Here is a 15,288-nt window from a genome sequence, read left to right on the forward strand (position 1 = left end):
GGTTGCATTTAAGGAATAAGCATTATATTTGATTTTATTCTCAGAGTAAAAGCGATGAGAACACTTCTGAAATGCAAATCTTAAAAACAGAAACCACAACTTTTCAGTGATCTTCATAGAAGATATCAGAGTATTTGATCATGTGGCTTCAAATGCTCTTTAGAACCTCTTCCTTAAATTTAATGTGCGGAGGAGAAATCTCTTAAACTACTGTAAAAAAAAAAAAATCCACGAATCTCAAAACTGTAAATCTTCATCAGGACTTCATTTTGAAAAACAGTTTGAGTTCAGTAAGGCAGGCGGTGCCTGCTTCCCTCCTGTGTTGTATAAAGCTAATTCTGTACAAGAAGCACTAGGACTGCATGCACATTCTGGAGGAAAATTTTCTAAATGGAGTAAAATGAAGCCTGTGTAGGCCATTGAATCAAGGAGGGAGAGCAAATAGCTGACACTGTAGTAAATCATAGCTCATGATCTCTGCTCCTTGCCTCCTTTGCCCAGACTGTCCATTCCTGGGTTGTATTAGGGATAAAGGGATTAGGAGTGCAGATGTCAGTGATCTGACATGTTTCCTTTTAGTACTGCTGCTTGAAGAGTTGATTTGGCCAATAATGTACTAAAATTTAAGTATTTTACTGAAGTAGATAATGATTCACTAGGTATTGTACGAGTAATTTGTGGTCAGAATTGTTAGCTATGCCACTGCACCTCGTTTAAATGTAAGTAGCTGACATCCTAATGAAGGCCAGTCCCCAGCAGTTGGCTCAAACTGCTCTGTAAGCCTCTTCCTGTATATTTCTGCTCTCCTCTGCAGCCCTTTGCTATCACCAGGCTCTCACTGTGTTAGCTTTGTACAGTTCTTCAGTAACCAAATAATGTAGAATTTGGAGTAAGGGAGAAATAGGAGAATATTTTAAGACAATGTTAAAATTTCCTTCACTGAAATGTCTCTGCTTTTTTTTTTCTTTTTTTTTTTTTTTTGTAGGACAAGGACTTAAAGGACTGGGCATGCTCAAACGTTGCTGATCCTCTTCCCAGTTCTTTATTGTTGGTCATGTCTTGTGGCCTCTCTCAGCTTATCCACTAACTCCTTTGAGCCATTCAGGAGGGCAGTTCCTGGTAGTTTTGGCTTTTCATGCTTTCAATGAATCTTTTAAGCCTGAAGAATTGTAATTGACACTCCTATGCGTAATGCCCATTGTTGACCTGTCGCAGTACTGTACTGTAAGTGCACCTACTGCTGGCCATGTTTTAACTGCTTGCTTTCTGGTTTGAGAGATGCAGTGGTTCCTTTCACTCCTGGATTAACATCCAAGAAGATAATTCATTAACTGATGGAAGTTTACACCATGAACTATGTTTTTCTGACTTTACTCAAGTCGCTGGCATTTTTTTTTAGAAAAACTACTATTCAGGGCACTTTAAGTCAGTGACATCCCAGATTTTTTTTGCACTTCCTTTTTAAATAGAAATGGTTAGCATCCAGTGAGTGGGGTTTTACCATTATGCTCTGGATTACAGCATAAGTCGTGTTCATGTTAATCTTGCTTATGCACTTGTTTGGGTGTCCTGTGCTGTACATACAGGTATTCTATACAGTGTGATAGCCACATAGGAACCCATCTGAATTGAATTCATCTAAGAAACATTTTACCATGCATTGACAAAATTTGTACCTTTTTTTTCCCCGCCTTTTTCAAAAGAGTTCATTTTAAGTTTGGCCATGCTGGGAGGGGGGTAGTACTTCCAAAGCTCATACCTTGTGGTCATGTTTATAAGGCTTGTGCAAGGAGAAAGAGTGGCAGCTTGCCAACTTATTTATTCCCTGTGTGATGGGAGATTAACAAAGAACATAATGGCACGATGACCTGGTGGTGAATGCTTTTCTTTGTGGAAGGCATCCGAATGTGGTAAGCGAGAAACCAAAACATGGAGTTAATAAACTCAGACTGCATACTTCATACCAATGAAATGCTTCAAATGAGGATTGGTAGTTTTACATTTGAATCTGATCACTGACATTCAGAATTCTCGCAGAGAGGAACACTGCATCTTTAAATGAGAAAGTTTGAATTTCCTTTTGCTCCTACAGCATGTCAGCATCTCAAGTTCATTTCTTGCAACCTACACTATGGTGATTTGTAATCCAGCCTCCATGAGCTCGTGACATAAAGTACTGTTCTGTTGTCAAGTACTATCAAACTTTTCTGATAATGCTGAGTTAGGACAACCAAACAAAGCTAGCACTAAATAACGTTTAAAATTGTATACCTTTTAATGATCTTTTCAAGTATTTGTTACTGAAATTGTATGATGTGGAGTTTACTAGGTGTTATGTTCCAGTGCAGTGCCTCCTTTTCTTTCCCCACTGCTCTCTGTGGTGAGAAATTTGCCTTGTTTAAAATGATTACTGTGCCCTCGCATGACTGTTAAAGCTTTCTGTGCAAAGATGATTGTTTAAGTGCCACATGCCTATGATTGAGAGAAAAAAAATCTATTGTTACCTCTGAGTTGTGTTCAACTGAAATGCTATTCAACAAATAACTTAGGAAAAAATAGCTCTATTTTTAGCTTTTCATATCTCTGCTGTCTTCTCAATTTATTTTGGCAGCAGTGAAGAATGGATTGTATAGACTGCTTGCTAATATGAACAAAATGCACTTGTAATTCCTGGAAATAAATTTAAATCTTATATCTTCACATTAACATAAAGAATTAGTTTTTGGTTTCCTCTTGGGTAATGTGTTTGAATGGAAATCAGATTCAGTTGCTACTGCAGTATTACAGGATGCTTGCTGTTAATGAATCCAGGCTTCCTCATTCCACTTAGTCTGCTTTTCAAAAATAAGAAAGCCATTCTTAGATTTCAATAGGCAAGGGTGCTTACGAGATTCCATTTCAGATCTTTTCTTCGAGTTTGAGTCTTAGTCTACCAAAACTAATTTTTATAAGCAAGGGTTCATTTTAAGGGGCATTTTCAGCTAGGAAGGTCCTGTGGTACATACATCTCTATTGTGCGGAACATAATGAGCGTAGTCAGGACACTGCACAAGTGATCTGGGAATCGTGGTTTGGAACCTATGCTAAAAAAAAAAACACGTTTCTATAGAAATTATGCACTTGACTGTTGATACCTGTGTAGGAATTTCTTCTGACGTTTCTACACATCTTTACCAAAATGCTTCGTGCAGTTTTGAGAAGCTGAAATATTTCTAGAATCTCTGCTACTTGTACCATCATCATTGTTACAGGAATCGTGGTTGGGAAGATGACTGTTACTGAAATTAGTTTGTAACACCTCAATCCGAGTTTATTAAGGAAGAATTTTGGCAGCTTATTTCATCCGTTTCCCAATTCTTTTTTTAATACTTTAATTTTGGGTTTCTGGAGCGGTGCAAACTTATCCTTGCGATCTGTCTCTCAGAATGACAAACCAAGGGTTTGTGTTAGCTAACGTGTGGTGCTCTCAGGCTTTCTTCCTTAGCAGTCCTTACTGGACCAAACTGGCTCCCATTGGTACCTGCATACCCACTGGTATCCATCAGTCTTCTGCTGAATGCAGTAAACGTTGTTAGGCTGAATTTGTTACGTCAAGTGCAGAAGCATGACTTTTTCTTTTGTCAGATACTGCAAATGTTTAAAAGAAGGTGCCTATAACACTGTCAGGTCAGTGATTGCTCCATTTTACTTTTTCCCTCTTCCCTCCCCCTCTCCCTCCACCTTTATCTAGTTTTTGTATGTGCAGAGCAGAGATCTGGAACTTGTAACTGAAGTAATATATATGTTATGGTAAAGATGTTTTGGGAATTAGGCATGTAAACAGTTGACTGTCTAAACATTCCAACTGTATTATGGAAGAAAAATAGGTGAACTTAAACTTCTCTTGGATGCTTTGGCAAAGGAAGCATCTTATTCTGCTATCCTGACTGTCCCCAGAATCTTCTTCATCACCGTCACACACGTGCCAGGTCCGAGGTGTACAACGCTCTGCATGGGCCGAGCAGCTGCTGCTCTGTGAGATCTCGGGAGTAGCAGATGGTGACGTGACTCAGCAGTGGCCAAATGGAACCCAAGGAGCTTAGCGTGGTTCTCCTTACAGAATGGGGAAAAAGAAAAACTTGTTGCTGCCCACTGTAATACGCTGCGATATATTTATACCATGTCCAAGTTGTTTGCTGAGCAACTGTACTATAGGTTTAAACTTTATTAATATATATTTGCTTATGTTAGTGTAGTTTATATAGTCCTTGGTTATTGATGAATTTGTGTTGTTACAGCACAGTGATATGGTATAAATATAGGCCTGTACACACAACATGCTCATGAATTTGGTCCCTTGCATAGTACTTTTATATTTGTACAGTGATGTCTTCAAGTAATCCCAGATTTTAGGGGAAGTATTTTTGTAAATGCAGTGGTTTAAACAAAAATCTAAATGGTCCTTTTATTAAGTTTTAAATGCGTTTGTGGTTCAAAATGGTTTAGTTAATGACTGAAATCAAGACACTAAATTAGTGAAAAGTGCACATTAGTAAAGTGAAGCATACCATGGTTTTCTGTAGCATGTGCTGTGGTCAAGCTTGGACAAAATGGAAAAGTTGGGCTACCTTTGTAAATCTAGAACAAATGTCTAAAGGTTGCAGCTGGGTTACTTACTATTGTTGCCTTTTCTTGTGTTGTATCAGTGTAGAGCACTCTTAAATACTCAAACGGCTTTGTCTTTGCTTTGTACTGTTGGTGCCTTCTTAGTCACGTACCCCACAGGTCCCGCATAGCTCATTTAGTTAATGGTAAGTTTAAAATAAAATAAAGGAAGATTTTATATTAAAAAAAGAAAAAAGAAAAAACCTTTAAAGCTTCATTTTCTGTATGTTCTTATTCACTGTAACAATTAAACATTTATATTGTGACAGATTTGTGATTTGGTTAATCTGTATAGATCAGTTGTAAGTAGCAAAGGTTTATATTTCGTCTTCTTCTTTTAATGTTGTAAACATATGTGATTTCCTTCTTTAAATCAGGTAACTTAATGTTCTGTTTTGTTTTTGGCATCCGAGTCTTGTAAAAACAACTGCAAAGAAAATCATTAAATCGTGTCCCTGTATTACCAAACCAGCATAGTACTGTGCATGTGTAGAACGACTGAGATTTTGCTGTAACATGGCCTGCTGTTTTGTAGTCCGAGTGCACTGATGCGTATTACATCAGCACGGCTAAATGAGTCTCCTGAACAGAGCAGGAGCAGGTAGCTTACATTCATGTTTTTGGATACACAGGTGTGTCTATTTCAGTGTGTGAGCAATTACCAGCTTGAAGTTAGAGCCATCCAAAGCATTGCAGGCGAAGTTTATGGACAGGCAGAAGTGCTGTATCTTTGTGGCAAGCAAGTTATGAAATGGGCTCTGTAGACTGTTGGGCGCAGCGATGCCTTTGGCTCACGCCATGTTAATGTAGCCCACTTCCCAGGAAACTTTGCAAAGAATTACGTGAGCAGTCCTTAGAGACCAAATGTTTTCATTTTGATATGAAAGGGGTTCTTTTCAGGCCGAGGTTTGAGACGTTCTGTGTTTTCTGGGAATGTGCTCCAAAATCGCTGTAATGGCATTTGTATGAATATTCTTGTAGTCTGAAATCCAGTTGTGCCAAAGAACTGAGAAAAGGTGTAATTGGATCATGGCAGCTTGAAACTTCTGTAATTAGTATGGCAGCATAGAAAACGTGACCTGGAACTAACAGGTGCTTGTCAGTAACAGGTCAGTAACATCTCTAACGACTGGCTCCTTAAAGTTCATCTCTCCATCCCTTGTCTGGCCTTCACAGCAGTGCGCGTTTTGTTGCAAAATGTTAGGAGTTTAATTTTGCCGTATGTACAGTTGTGCATGTTACTTTCTCATTGACTACGGCTGCCTTTGGCTGTTCCCTCGAGCAGTGTGCTGTATTGCAGTGTGCGTGTTCCAGTGAGTTCAAAGTATGACTGACCTGCATCTTGTCCCAGCAGAGGTTTTGTTAAGCTACTGCTTGACTCAGTGCTTTTGTCACATTTGTTTAGTTAGGATTAGTTGGAAAATGCTTTGCTTTTATTTGCTTTGTTCCACCAGAATAGGACACTGATCCTTCCTGTCTGTGAGCTTTGAAGGGCAGTGGGTATTGAGACCTTGGAGCTGGAGACTGCAGAAATGGGTTCTGGGGTCTGTGTGCAGGCTTAGTGCTGGGGTGGGATGAGCTCTCATAGGTAGAGTGCCATGGAGGAGCTCATGCTCTCACAGTCTTTTGAGGAATTACTTCAGAATATAAGCTGTGTAGATTTGAACAGTGTAGATTTGGTGCTGCTGGGCTTTGTAGAGCTACAACCCCAGTATTTTTCTGTGCAGACAAAAGTTCTCACTTCCGTGTTCTGTGTGTTTCATTATACTTTCTACTGAGTAACATTTGCGTAATGCTTGACAAGCTGAGCAAAAATTAACATTTGATAATTGTAGAAGACTTAAAAACTGTATCACATCAATACGTGCCATGTCAGTGCTTTGGAAGAGCTCTTTGGTTCCTCTGCAGAATGGCCTTCAGGTACTGCCAGCTGCAGGTGAGCGGTGCTGGTAGTGCCCTGTCAGGGCTGAGGTTCTATCACGCTGTGTCTGTGCAAGGGCTGGTCTTGGAATTAAGGTATGGAAACTGTTCTGTGAAACCTCTGTGGTTCCACTTTGTAAGGTACTCACACCCTGCACTTTCCTTCAGGTATTTCCCAGAACTCTGCTTGCTTTCTCAGTACATCTCACTACTGTGACAGTGTTTTTCCTCGTCTTCTCATTCAAAGTGAAGCTCAAGTCTTGGTTGTTCCACAAACCGAACTTTGAGCTTTGTGCAGTTCTGGCGATACACAACAGATTACTGGTCCTGCTGCATAAACTGATGCAAATCCTCAGGAAAGGTAAGCAAAAAGTCCTGACAGGTCTCCTGCTCTTTCACTCTTCCTGCTGGAAGCGCAGCGTGCGATCTGGTGATGGGATGTGCATTGCTGAGAGGCAAACCTGAAGTGATCAGAAAGGAGCGGTGCAGTTGGGTAAGGTGTGGTGTGACAAGCAGTCCTTTGTTGCTGTTGGGAACTTGAGCCTGAGATTATTCAGCAGAGCCTGGTTTGAACTTTTCTGGCTGTACATCCTTGAATACCTTGTGAGCACTGGAGGCCCCGTGCCATTTCTCTGCAGTGTGCCCACATCTCCCTCGCAGTGTGCACCCGTCCTTCAGCTCTTTCCCTTTCCCACGCTGCTGATGGTTCTGGCAGAGCAGTGTGTGACCCTGCAGGTGTTAGTTTCACTTGCTGCAGGAGTGGCTTTTAGCACACGAGGGGTGATAAAAGGAATCCTTATTCTGATTCCCCAGAAAAGAGGAAGAAATGTCTCGAAAGTGCTGGAAACCCAGCATGCCTTCTCCCCTAAAATACCAGGCTGAATACTTGCGTATACCTTGTGAGGCTTTCTGTGGCTCTGTGTGGTACTCCCGGTTGTGCCAGCTGGTTGATTGAAGTGCTTCTCTGTCTCCTTCCGTTGCTTCTTGGACTGAACTGACCTTTGATCCTGCTGACTTACTGTCTTCCATTGATGCGTTTCTTCCTCAGGGTTTATACATTCCATGGTGGTATTTTTCTCCCCAATCCTTTGACTGCTGTGACTGACCTGATGTCACATTTTTGTTCTTATTTTGCATGGCTGTAGCTTCCTCGTGGTCTCACAACTCTCCATTTGTTTGCTTTCTAGAGATCTCTATTTTTTTTTAACTATTCTGTAAGGCCGTGGACACGGCCGTTCTTCACAGAGCTGGGCCCTGCTTACAGGCAATTGACTTAAGGGCTGCTGGTTACACTCCAGCCACTGGCTTTGGGGAGAAAACTTGCATAGGCAGAGCAGTTCCCTCAGTTCAGTGCCTGGGATTGCACCAGGTTGGTTTTGCACAGTGCAGCGATCTGTTCATTCCACCTTACTGTTTAATGCCTCAAATACAAAAGCCAGAAATAACTGGGAAGCTGCTTTCTCCCTGGCTGTGATGCATTCTTCTGCACTACCAAAAACTGTTCCAAAATTCAGGCTTTTCAAGCAAAAAAAAACCAACAAAAGTGAAACCCAAAGCTGTAAGAGAATGCCACGAGTTTAAAAAATAACACAGCAAGAATTGGCTTTTGTCAAGAGACTAGTGATGCACCTTCTGCTTTCATCTTACCCACCGAGGCGCATAGCTTGTTCTGAAGGTGCTTTTCTGCCTTAAATCTGCAAAATGCTGAATATTCAGGATTTTGGCTTGAAGCTGAGCCGACGATATCAGTGGTGAGCTGAAAACTTGGAAGGGTTTGAAGTCGGGCCTTCTCCGAGCTCAGCTTTAATCTCAATAGCACGTGAGAAAACTTTGACTGTCAAACCTTCCTGTATTCCTGGGAGTGTTTCAGGCTCACAAATATCCCATCTCATAGTTGAGACATCGTAGATTCAAGTTTATAGGCTAAAGAGTTGTTAATGTGTTTGTGCTTTTAAAAAGTTTTGTTAGTGTTGGTACGTGTGTTTGCTTTCGCAGGCTCTTTGTGGCACAGACATGGAGGGAGCACATCCACGAGTGCTCAAATGAACATTGTTGCTGTCACTGTAGCTGTGTGTTGTGTTTGCTCTCGTGTGCAGCAGCAGACAGCAGCGCTCCAGAGGAAGGTGGGGATTAAGGAAAAATAAAACTGTGCTCAGTTCTTAACACATTCTTTCATAGAGGAATTTAATTCATAGGCTTCTTTCTGAGGGTTGTTTGGTGTCTGGGGAGAACTGCATTAAGCCGTTTTTGCAGCTGACTTGATGACATTTCTCTAAGTAGAATATGCTGTTATTCCAGCATGGCAAAGGTCTGCATAATTCATGTATGCTCAACTTAATCATTGGTTTTCTTCTTGTAACAATAAATGGCATTGTACCAAAAGCAATATATCCTGTGTGTAGTTAGTAGTGGAAGTAATTATTACTGTGCAGCTTTTATTTGCATTGTCTTTCCAGTGGTTGCTGCTAGCATGGATTTTGTGCACTGACAGTTGTTTCAGGCTATTGAAGATATTTTCTTGGGGGGGGAGGGGGGAGAAGTCCTGTGCAGCACTTGTTTGCTTTCTGGGAGCCGCTGCAGTACTTTGAAGCAGAAAAGTGTTGCATCTGATGGTGCAGTAAGTTTGTTTTCTTCTGAGTCGTATCTCCAGAACACATCTAGACCTAGAGAGCTTCACCGGAATTGCTCCTCCACATTTTTCCTCTTGAGAAAGGCCCGGGCTCAACACCAGCATCGTTAGAGCCAAGGATTATAAGAGAGCAGAAGGGCTTTTTTCTCTGCTCAATTCTGGGATTCCACTAAGCAACACACAGCCTTATTAGATCATGGCGCTGTAAAATGACTCGGGGAATGCTGCAGCTGGTTTTGATCACCAACTACTTAACTCAAGACCAGATAAGAACGCACAGGCAATATGCAATGCATGGGAACTCTCTAGTCTTAACTTCTGTCCTTCCTGACCCCCTGATAGCGTTCCTGCCATTAAACCTGCCCTGGATAACTTTCCCTTAAGAGAGGGAAGCTTTGTTTTTCCTCAGAAGGATGAGGTATTGATACAGTTATCTTCCCACCACTTGCATTTGACTGCTAATGTGTAGCGTTCATCACACCGAGATGTCACTGTTAGAAAACTTTTAATGCTGTAGAACTAACAGGGGTGAAGAACTTGCTCTTCTCAACTTGTATGTTCCTCCGTGCTTTCAAAGTGTTTAGAACGATACCTACTTTTAATTATAACCGAGTAGCTTTTCTGCATTCTCTGTGCACATTTTTCTCTACTGCCTCCTATTCTAGATGTGACTTATTTTACTGCTAATGGTGTTATAAGAACTGTAGTACTACAGGTGTCATATGGTAACTTGTAAATAAAATTACTATAAAGTTATTTGTGGTGCTGCTCTGTAAATGTGTGACGTGACTTTAGCTGTGAATCTTAACTGTGCTGTCCTGAGGGACCTGCCCATAGCACTCGATGATTACAAAGCCGGTGTCTGTGCCTTCACAAGAGCCGTTTCTGTGAGCACTGCACAGCACTCTGCTCCTTGTCACAAGTTCCAGGAAGATGCAGCATTGACAACAATTATTTCTGCACTGTTACTTTGCTACGTAATGTGTTAGATGACAGCAAATCAACACCTACATTGAGCTGATTGATAATACATTTTCATGTAAATATCAGTTCACTGGAAAGGAGAGAACAAAGTTATTTATGGTTGGAAGGTGAGTAGGTAACTGTTGCGTTTTGTCCTTGGAGCCCATCAGCTCCAGCAGAAGGTGACCTGCTTCCTGTCCAATGGAGAGGATGGCAGAAAAAAGTGGAGGAGGTCTGACCTGGGGAAAGAACACAGAGTGCTGCATTTTAGTGGGGAAAACACACACACACGCACACACACACACGCACACACACACACACATACACACTGTTCTGCTGCATTTTCCTTATGGTTGGCATGCAGAAAGCTCTTCAGAGCCATTTGCCTTCGTGCATGTAGGAGTTGATAACGCAAGGATTTCTGGCTTCATCCCATGCCTGGTGGTGCAGACTGAGCGTTGCTTCTGGCTTTTGTTGCTGTTGTGAGAACTGTCAATAGCAGATTGTTTTCAAAGTAAGTGATGTATTTCATGGTGGGAGGGTACGAAAACCTTGGCTGGCATCTTTGGCTGTGCTTGCTTTGTTTTGTATGGTGGAGGTGACAGAGGTGAGAGTTTCTGCTGTTGCGTATTGTGATGATGGGCATTGAGTGGCAAACCTTTTGCATATTCATTTTGAGAGCCATCGTGCTTGAGCAGCATTCAGTCTGAAGTCGTTTTGAAACTGCCCAGGAGGGAAAAAGCAGAGGAAAGTTGTAGCCCTGGAATGCTGTGATGCTGTGTCATAATATGAGCTACAACACTGCCCCTCAAACTTTTATTAAGTAGTCAAGAAAATTGCTTTCTATTCATGCCAGTCCTTCAGTGTCTAGAGAGAAATGACCTTTCTGTGCTGCTCGTGACTTTCAGTGGCTGGATGTGGCTGTGTCCCTGCTCTTGAGCTTTCAGTTGTTCCTGTACTTCTCCACCTCATTCTTTCCTCTAAATTTGCTTCCCTGTGGCTGTTAAATACAGTGGTTGGAAGCCTGATTCTATTTAGGGGATTTAAATAAATTAAGAGGTAAATTACCTCTGGAAACTGTTTCGCTTAAGTTCGACCAAACGTTCTCAAAGCAGGAAGCTTGTGGTCTTTTACCTTGAGGGGTAATGGAGGGTGTTTACAGTAAGCATATTAAACTGAACGTCCAGTTCAGGGAGTGAACGTTCTCAAAACAAATGCAATCTGCAAACTGCCACACACCTCCTCGAACAATGATAGCAATTAATTAACCAGGAGGGTCGATTTCAACTCAATTCCTTACTCAGGATCTTCAAGTATTGTCATGCTCTTCACTTGCACTGAGAATGGGTTCACGGTGATACTTCTGTGTTAAAGCATTGAAACTTCACGAGTGTATTTTGGTTTTACTTAAACGTATGAATCATTTGAACACCAGTAATGTTCGCTGTAAAAAGAAATGTGACAGCTTTTCAGTGATCCTACGTAGCTGTTGCCTCTTAACTGTACTTGAATGTGGAGGTGGGGAAACATTATTTGCTTTTCTCTAAACGTGCACCCTTCTGTGCCTGGATTCACTGTAGAATCATCTTCAAGGTAACTAGTAAAGATAACAGAAATCTCTGAATGGCCTGTGTAGGGGTAATAAGTTTATATAGTCTTTGTAGCTACTTGTGTAGCAAGGAGCTTGCTAACATCTGAAATGTTTGGATAAAATAGATATATGAACCCAACTAGAGCTGTCCTGCAAACACCATTCCCACATCATACCTGTGACTAACCCATGGACTGTCAGCTTGCAGGGCCCAGGAGTCAGCAGAAGCCACCTTGCTATGGCGTGGTTTGTCTGATGTCACATGGTTTTATTGGGTCGGTCCAGAAGTTCAGCCAAGCCATTGCCCTTCTCTCCGGGAAGCGCTGGGTGCTTAAGAAATGCAGTCACTGCTGGTAACAGAGGCCGAGGTGTGGAATTTACCCTTTCACTTTTGCTTTCACCTGCGCTTCAGTCGTGTAACCCATAATCTTCAGAGGATTTCTTGTTCTGTTTTGACCATAATAAATTGTTAGCGAGTAATGTAATTTACTTCCTGGTACCATCATGGCTGTTCCTGGCCACAGCAATGGGAGAAGAGTTCACTGGCATAGTTTGTGCTGCTTCTGCTCTCATCTTCAGGGTCGGTGATTCAACCACCTCCTGGGCAGCCCATTCCAGCACCTGATCTCTCTTTCAGAACGTGTTTTTTTTTTCCTAAGGTCCAACTCGAATCTCCCCCTGCACAACCTGAGGCCATTCCCTCTAGTCTTACTGCTAGTTATGTGGGAGAAGAGGATGACCCCCACCTCAGCACCATTTCCTTTCAGGCAGCTGTAGAGAGCGATACCGTCCCCCCTGAGCCTCCCGTGCAGTAAATGATGCCCCAGTTCCCTCAGCTGCTCCTGCTAAGACTTGTGCTCAGTGTCCAGCCTTCAGTGCCTAGACCTGTGATGGTATCGAGAGTGCAAAGAGAAGAGAGATAAAATTGGACCTGGAAAAGACACGGCAATACTTCTTTTTCAGCTTCCTGCTGGAAGCTTTGGCTTCATGCAAATCCAAAGAGCTGTTAAAGGAGAAGCAAAACTACAGTTTGAAGCTGTGGGTGCCACGTTTCTCTGGGAGCTTCTAGTAATTGCAGAGCTGTTAAACCTGTAGCTGTGCCATCTGCTGGTGAAAAGTAACCATGAGTAATTCATATCAATAAAAAACCCAGCAGAATTCAATGCAATTATCTTTTCTTGATACAACATCTAGCAAGGAATTCTAGTAGTGCAGCTGTGAGAAAATTGATTTAAGAAAGAGACTCTGCTACTATTAACCCGCTGTGTGCCAACCTGCACTTATTTCCAGGTATTTGAGCACAGCTGCGAAAGACACAGGATGGAAATCTGGGTGCGGAATGGTCTTTAACTTTACATACACATGAAAAGGTAAGGCAGCTTTGTTACCAGTGGACATCATGGTCACTCTGTGTGACATATGGAAAGACTCTTCTCTATAGACATGTTTTGCTGAGATCTGTGACTCCTTGTAAACAGACACTTGTTTTGTTTCCATGTCACATGGATCTGGGATGTACCTTTGATGTTAGAACAGTCAAAATATGTGTGCAGTTAGACTTAGCACATACCCAGCAACAACTGTTTAGGTTTCTGGAAACATAATGTGTGTGCTCTTGATCGCTGCAGTCCTGCACCTCAGACAGTACTGAGGTGAGAGATGAGTGCAGATTCTCATTTGATCCTTAGGAGCTCTATCCAATAATGCACAAGTTGATATCTGGCAGAACAGCAAACCCAGCACACCCTGCCCAGTCACTGCCTTCCTGCTGCCAGCACTGACACTGCTAGAAGCGAACCACTCACTGAGGAAGCCACTTGTTATAAATGTGTGGAGGAAATTCACACGTTTGTTTATCAGTGTTGATGTGAGAGTTGTTCTAAGAAGGTTCGGGATCTCATTGAAATGTCTGTCCGTGTATGAACGTTTGGCCACAAGATGGAGCCGGCGCAGCAGAGGTTACGAGCAGCTTTGTAACCTGAGGAGGGTCCGCATGGCCGGCAGCACCGGCCGCCCCTCATAGAGTGTTGTGAGCATCGGAGAAATCCGGGCAGTTACAGCGCAGAACTGGTATGAAACCCTTCCATCCCAGAGATGATGTTTAAGGCAGCTGCGCTTATCGCTTCCTGTTCCCTGCTCTGCTGAAGCAGTAGCTCCACTAGTAGCGCTACCTGCTATTGGTGCAGCCACTGGTAGGAGTCGCACGTTTTGCATTGCTGTTTGCAGTGCAGCCAAATACTTTCTCCTGCTGCTTTCAGAACTCATCCCCAACGAAAATGCAGGTTTGCTGTTTGCTGAAGTACCTCTCTGCACAGTTACACAAGTAGCTAAAAATATGCTGAGACAAGTGCCAGTATTATTTGTTTATTACCTAATGATGAGCTGGTTTCAACTAGTACACATTGTATTTTAATGTTATGTAACCATAACCTTGTTCTGCTTCTGTCCCTTTCCATACATGATGTGCACAAGGAAATATCACTTAGCTCTGTAAAATGTTTCCCAATCTGGTTTTAAATCCCAGCACCCCTCACAACACTCGTTATACATCAGTTGTTCCTGCATTATACACTCCAACCTTCCTGCTGCCATGTCATCAAATAGATGCGTATTATTTTCCTTGGAGAACTTGGCAGAACATAATGTTATAAACTTAAGTAACTGCAAAGAGCAAGGTGGGGCCTTTTGGTGTGTGTATTTATCTCTATATATCTCTATATTTTCATTACTAAGACTACATTTAAAGCAAACATGCAGGAAATGATTTTTATTTGAAAGAAATCTTCCAGTTAAAAGACAGATCATGGAGCTTTTCCATTCTTAGAGCAGCTGCTTTGTAATAAATGCTGTTAAAGCCTCCAAACGTGTCCTGAAGAAGCAAAGGAAGGAACAATCCTGGTGTTATTTCCCCATTGAGATGCCTTTAATTGTCCAGTTTTCAGCACGGCTCATGGTTTGGGGTACAACTCACCTACCAGTTCTGTTTCTAACATGCTCAGCCTCAGAGGCAGTGACTGCACATCGCCCTACAACTCCTATGGCCTGACGAATTCCAGAGCTGCAGACCATAACCTTGATTAGAATCCTAATGAGGAAAAATAACACCTTCCTGCTCATGTTACACAGTGATGCAGAGCACACAACAGGAACACAGGCAGGATTTGCCGGACTGTTGAAATTAGTGCCGTTAATTTACTGATGATAATATGTTTATGATCTGATTAGGACAGAACAGGGTTCAGTAGTTGTAGTATGAAAGCTGCCTTGCTAATGCAGATGAGCCCCACATTCACCCTAAGAGCTCGTAATCCAAGCAGTACATTGAGACTGAGATTCAGGTATTTCGTTCTATCCGTGCTGTTTGAGTTGTTTCAGTGCCGTTGTGGACTAACACAGTACGATGAAGCACGTGGTTCTTTATCAGAGGTTGTTCGTGTGAGCAATCTCATCGTGCTACTGAAGGCACCAACTACATCCTTGCTATGCCTTTATCCTAAAAAGCAAAAAAAGAGGGGGGGGGGGGAAGGAGAAAACGATGGTA

General features: G+C 42.2%; 1 protein-coding gene and 1 long non-coding RNA gene across 6 annotated transcripts in view; both read left to right on the top strand.

Annotated features, from left to right (window-relative positions):
• The window catches only part of MAPK1 (mitogen-activated protein kinase 1), a 25,805-nt gene extending 20,693 nt beyond the window's left edge, over positions 1 to 5,112 (top strand). For all 5 annotated transcript variants that reach the window (XM_015877533.3, XM_015877532.3, XM_085555468.1 and 2 more), the window contains exon 9: positions 986 to 5,112. The gene's annotated coding sequence lies outside the window, so the exon portion shown is untranslated. The remainder of the gene's footprint in view (positions 1 to 985) is intronic.
• A 6,882-nt stretch (positions 5,113 to 11,994) lies between these two features.
• Positions 11,995 to 13,561, top strand: LOC146759634 (uncharacterized). Its single transcript, XR_014949036.1, has 3 exons — positions 11,995 to 12,115; positions 13,038 to 13,117; positions 13,436 to 13,561. It is a non-coding gene; the product is annotated as an uncharacterized LOC146759634 (long non-coding RNA).
• The last annotated feature ends 1,727 nt before the right edge of the window (positions 13,562 to 15,288 follow it).

The sequence above is a fragment of the Coturnix japonica genome, chromosome 9 (assembly GCF_054131305.1).
Source record: "Coturnix japonica strain WE chromosome 9, WE-NBRP24, whole genome shotgun sequence".
In the NCBI taxonomy this organism is placed as follows: domain Eukaryota; kingdom Metazoa; phylum Chordata; class Aves; order Galliformes; family Phasianidae; genus Coturnix; species Coturnix japonica.